Source organism: Capra hircus, chromosome 14 (assembly GCF_001704415.2).
Source record: "Capra hircus breed San Clemente chromosome 14, ASM170441v1, whole genome shotgun sequence".
Taxonomy (NCBI): domain Eukaryota; kingdom Metazoa; phylum Chordata; class Mammalia; order Artiodactyla; family Bovidae; genus Capra; species Capra hircus.
The window spans coordinates 27,593,535-27,599,697 of NC_030821.1; the positions used below are offsets into that span (position 1 = coordinate 27,593,535).

The 6,163-nt window shown below is 46.0% G+C and overlaps 1 pseudogene; it reads left to right on the forward strand.

Moving 5' to 3' along the window:
• LOC102186135 lies at window positions 443–3,394 on the forward strand (annotated as a pseudogene).

Here is a 6,163-nt window from a genome sequence, read left to right on the forward strand (position 1 = left end):
AGGAGAAATACAGTCAAGAAAAATTCACAACCAGTTGAATCCCAGAAACCCAGTTTCTCTGGGGAGGAGAGGCATCTAACTGAAGTTTAGACGCAGTAGTATTTAAACTGAGATCTGAAGGTGTGGCCTCCTTCATACAAAGGACCTTACACATCCCCATTGTGACTATTATTGTTATTATCCTCGGTCTCTGTGGTGTTGTTCAGTCGCTCAGTCATGTCTGACTCTTTGCGACCCTGTGGACTGCAGCACTCCAGGATTACCTCTACTTTACCGTCTCCCGGAACTTCCTCAAACTCGTATTCAGTGAGTTGATGATGCCATCCAACCATCTTGTCCTCTGTCATCCCCTTCTCCTCCTGACTCTGAGTGAGTACTAATATATAGTTTTTGTCTTTTTCTCAGAAGACACAAATCAGTGTCGTGGGAAGAGTCCAGCCCTATGGAGAGCAGCCAGGTAGAAGCCCTGAAGGCCAGACTCCTCTACCAGGATGTTTGCAGGGCAGCTCGGCGTCTTGACCATTTCCTTCTAAAAGGAAATGCCCACGAAGAGCTTTTCAAGCCTCATGTCCTGGCCCTCAGGGATATGGTCCAGCAAGTCTGCATTAAACTCATGTTCCTGCACCCAGTGGATTATGGGAGGAAAGCAGAAGAGCTGCTCTGGAGGAAAACGTACTCCGACGTGGCTCTGCTTCTGCTGAAGCCCGACAGAAAAAACACGGACTCCTCCGAGGAACAGTGGGAAGGCCCCCTGCGGGCGCATCTGAAGGGTGGCCTCAGGTTCTATGAACACCTTTTCCTGTTCCTGCAGGAGCACTACCAGCTGGGCTTGTGGAGCTACATCGACTGGCCTCACAGTGCCATCCGCTTCATCGGCTGCAAAAGAGCAGGGCCTGCGTCAGAGGAAGAGGTGGACTGGGCGCGGATGGCCTGCCACCGCTGCCTGCTGTACCTGGGAGACTTGTTCCGCTTTCAGCATGAGTTCCTGGCCCTGCACACCACGGACCTCGCAGAGAGGTGTTATTACGGAGCCCTGTCAGTGGCACCACACATGGGCATGCCCTTCAACCAGCTGGGAGCTCTCACGGGGAGCAAGTACTATGGTGTGGAAGCCACATACTTCTACCAGCGCTGCCTCCACTCGGAAGTGCCTTTTAAAGGGGCGTCCTGGAACCTCAAACGACTCTACCATCTTGCGGGAAAAAGATACAGCCGGCTGAAGAGGTACCAGGGGAAGCAGCTCTCTCCTAGCCAGAGGCGGTGTTGGGATAACAAAAGGTTACTGGTTAGCTTCCTCTACCTTCAGAGCCTCTTGCAGCCTAAGAGGAAATTCAGAGCCACCAGGCTCATGGCCTTGTGTCAGCTGGTTCTGGAAGACTTCCGTCTCTGTCTTTCCTATCGGCCCTGCCCATCCGACCAGAGCCAGGCCTCCAGAGAGAGAAAGCCCGCAAGAGGCTACCAGTTCCTCCCCGACCTCCTCATCTTCCACATGGTGGTCCTCTGCCTCATGAGCGTGCACAGCCTGAGGACAGCGGGCTCCAAGCAGCACAGGACAGCGGTCACCTTCACCTTGACCCTTTTCTCCCATTTAATTCAACACGTGACGACTCGCCTCCAGGCTGAGCTCCAGAAAGGGAACATCTTCCCAGAGGTGGACGTCCCCAGGGACAAGGAAGACCAACAGAAGATGGAGGCTGGGGAGGGGCAACAAGATGCTCTAGCCCCCTCCCCTGGGCCCCGCCACAGCAGATCTCAGAAAACCCACAGGTCATCTCACGTTTCCAGTGAGGGTGACAACCCAGAAGCCAGTTTTCATTGTTGCTGTGACTGGGATGAGACAGACGAAGATGAAAACACATCCTTATGCTCACAGGTCAGCTCAGAACTCAGCAGTGAAACCACTTATTCAGACACAACTGATGATGAGGAAAGTGGCTCCCTGAATCTACAAGCAATGCAGGAGGGTGGAGCCAAATCCAAAGATAGAATTTCCCCTCCCAGGGATAAGCTGAAGATGTGTCAACCTCCCAGTCATCTCCTAGGTCTCTTAAAAACAACCAGTTCCGCTAGCCTGTCAGCCCCATCGAGCCACAAGCTTCCAGGCAAACATGGCTTTCACTTGGCTCCTGTCTTCAGCCACAGTTTCCTGACACCTCCTAGTCCTGCCTCCAGCAAAGCATCTGTCACAGAGGATGGCGTGAACAGCTGTCTTGAGACAGAGCCTCCTGCTGGCTGCAACTTGGGGCAGAACACCCCCATCAGCCAACCCTGCAGCAATCTCCAGACCATTCAGAAGAAACTGCAGGTCCTCTCTGCAGAGGGGCTGCTGCCCACAGTCAAGGTGATACTGGGCTGGCTCCGCGCCAACTGCAGTCTCCTCACCGCACGTTGGTGGAGCCTGTTTAGCCTGTGGGACCACCTGTCCATGCTGCTGAACCTGCTGCCCTCTGTGCAAGACCTTCAGGAGCCAGGCCTGGGCCTGTCCCACCATCTCCATGAGCTACTGCAGAGCTGCAAGGGCCCACACCTTCCCCAGTTCCTGCAGCTCCCAGAGGACATTGTCCTGGGCCAGCACTGGCTGCAGCAGGCTTCCCAGGAGAGAGCAGGCTTGGAGCAGGACTCACCTCCACTCAGCTCCCAAGATGAAGCTGCTGTGCGCGTCTATTTCCTCAGAAGCTTTGGCCACTTCGCCACGACACTCCCTGGACAGTTCCTGAAGTATGACTCTCATTCAGGGGTCTTTGTGAGCACTGGGTTTGAAGGACCAGACAACCCATCTCAGCAGTTGCTAGAGAAAACTTCCAGGATCAGATTTTTCAAAGACATAGTACAACTGTGGCTTCAACGTGAAGTGGTACTGCTGGAGAAGACTCTCAGGCACATCCAGATTCAGTCAGCTTTGACCCCTTACCTGTTTCCTGACCCCCGGGCCCTCTGTGAGCACCTGCCAGTCATCCGGCAGCTTGCCACCAGTGGTCAGTTTCTCCTCATCGTACCCAACATTGTGGTGGACATATTGTATATCCTGAGAAGGGAGGACAAGCGGGCTTCAGCAGCCATCACCTTCCTAGAGGGGGAGCTGAAGAGAGGGAACCAGTACCTTCTCTGCCAGTCCTGTGTGTCTGTGACGTTGATGAGATCCAGAATGACCAGGCCAGACTCTGATGCCTGGGACCTCTATAACATGCTTGACTTCTGCAGAGGTCTGCTGGACTCATCCTGGCTGGGGGCCCCCGACCACAGGACTATGATGACCATCCTCACGGGCATCTGTTTAGACAACCCTAGGAATCTCTCATACCCCCTGCAGCTGGTGCTGGGGACGGCAACTGAAGCTGGTGTGGAAGTCAAGAATGTCCTGCGCTTCTACAGGAAGTGGAAGATGGTCAGCTGACGTGGTCGTATCTCCCTACTTCCTCCCTTAGCACTTACACATCAAGCTCAGTCTGTTCACCTCTCTTGTTTGCACCTAATGTTAAAGGTAGCCATTGTGTAAACTCATATCTGTACCTACCTACCTATGGGTAGAGTCTCAGTGGACCATCTCCCAGAGGCCTTCATGTTTCCTTCTTTGTTGTCTTGACTTGATATCACATTCTCTGTCTGGAAAATATCTCTAGGTTAAACTAACTCAGTATTTGGTGTTTTTATGGTAAAGCAGAAACTTAAGGAGGCATTTCTGAGTCCCTGCTCAGCTGGTGGAACTGTAATTTGTTTTGCTCTGTTTTTTTTTTTTTTTGCTTTGCTCTGTTTTGTGACATGAAACTTTTTAATGCGATTTTATTGTGATGGATCATGCCTATTATGTAAGGTAGGCTTTGCCATCTGTGAAAGCTCAATAAATGGAAAGTTAAAATTCTGATTGGAGTGAAGGGTTTTATTGCAATTCCTGGTTACTTCTTCACTGTCTTTTATGCTCCATTCAGGTTTTTCCCTTCTGGCTAGGACTAGGTCAGTAGCCCAGAACACTATGGTAGGATTTCATTTGCTCCCTCTAATATGACAGCAATAGCCCCAAGGATCAGCTGATCTGGTTCCACTTCAGATTATCTGGGAGTAGGTACTATTTAGTGGTACAGTATTGGTAAAGTCTCTAATTTGGCTACTATGACATTGTCTCTTGCTTTTTTCCTGGCCCTCAGATTCTTTGGGAACCTCTTGTCAACATCCTACTGATGTGTACTATGGAGAGTAGCTCTTTTCCTCCATTAGCAGAGTTTGAATGTGGACCCTGTGAATACTGGCCACAAGTGACTATCTACCGACTCACTCAGATTGACATGCATTACAAGTATTAACATTAATCTCCTCCCCTCCTCCCATCCCCAGATTTCTTCCCTGATTAACCATCATATTTCAAGGCCAAACTTAATCTTCTTTTAGGATTCTAAGTTCTTGAGGAATCTGAATCATTCTCTGTCTGGATATATTCCTCCCTAAGTCAACCTCAGGTCTAATTTCTCCCCTCAGAAGCAGAGAAATTACCTCCTAAGCTTTTTCCTGACTCATGGGTTCTGATTTCTCAGTTGTCCTAAGCTAAGCCTTCGTATTTCAGTTAAACTTCTGTCACTTCCCCCTTTCCATTCTTTTTAAAGTATTTTATTGTATTTATTAGAAAAATTGCAATACACAGAAGAAAGTCTTAAAAAAGAGAAAAACCCAAAGGTTGATATACCCTAATATTAGCATTTTGTTTTCAGTTTATTTATAACTTGTCATTCTTCCTCTGCATACATGTTTTTCTTAGTTGCAATTATATTCTATAAACACATTTTTATTTTTTAAAAATGTTAGTGGTGGATATCTTTATTGCTTTATTATTATTATTAAAATTTTAATTTTGTATTGAGATATAGCTGATTAACAAGCAATGTAGTAATAGTTTCAGGTGAACAGCAAAGGGACTTATCCACTCTTCCCCAAACTCCCCCTCCCATCCAGGCTGCCACATAACATTGAGCAGAGTTCCATGAGCTGTACAGTAGATCCTTGGTGGTTATCTGTTTTAAACATAGTAGTGCGTACATACAAATCTTTTTAACTTCCGTTTCTTCAAATTACAGGCACTTCTTATATTATTGCATTATCTTCATTGCCCCTTTAATAACACCTTCCTGTTATTGTTTGCTTAAGCGTTAACCGTTTTTTCTAATATTTTAGCATTAAATTATTAATAATCATGCCTGAGTGCATGTGCACACACACAGAGGTCTCTGTATCTGCTAGGATTAGTTCCTTAGGATAGGTGAACAGAAATTGATTTATTGAGTTAAAAACTATAAAAAATATGTATATATGTACATAAGTTTACATATATTTATGTGTTTATATATATGTATATGTAAGTGTCTGTCATGTCTGACTTATGGGATTCTCCAGGCAAGAATACTAGAGTGGGTTGCCATGTTCTCCTCCAGAGGATCTTTCCAACCCAGGGATTGAACCCAAGTCTCTTATGTCTCCTGCACTGGCATGTGATTTCTTTACCACTAGTGCCACCTGGGAAGCCATATATGTGTATGTACATATGCATGTAAATATAACTTTTTATGAAATATTGACAAATGGCTTTCCACAGAGGAATTTATTTCCAGAAGAGGAATAAACATTTAACATGGTTTCATAGCCACATTTTCCACCAAATACATTATGATAATTTTCATAATAATCATTTTTTAAAGATGATTTTTAAAAGTGACTGTGTTATGCATATTCCATAATTTGCATAACCATTGTCCTGTTTTCATATATTTGTTTCTTCATTTTTTTCCATTATGAATAATGTAAATAAATTTTTGTATGTGCTTTTGATTATTAGAGCAAATTCCTAGAAGTAGAATTGCTGAGGCAAAGGGTCAGAATGCATCAGGGCCCTTAATGATTCTAAAAATGATACTAAGTGAGGACAATCTCAGAGACCTCCAGGAGAGTGATAAACGCCCCAACATTCGAATCATAGGAGTCCCAGAAGAAGAAGAAGACAAAAAGAAAGACCATGAGAAAATACTTGAGGAGATAATAGTTGAAAACTTCCCTAAAATGGGGAAGGAAATAATCACCCAAGTCTAAGAAACCCAGAGAGTCCCAAACAGGATAAACCCAAGGTGAAACACTCCAAGACACATATTAATCAAATTAACAAAGATCAAACACAAAGAACAAA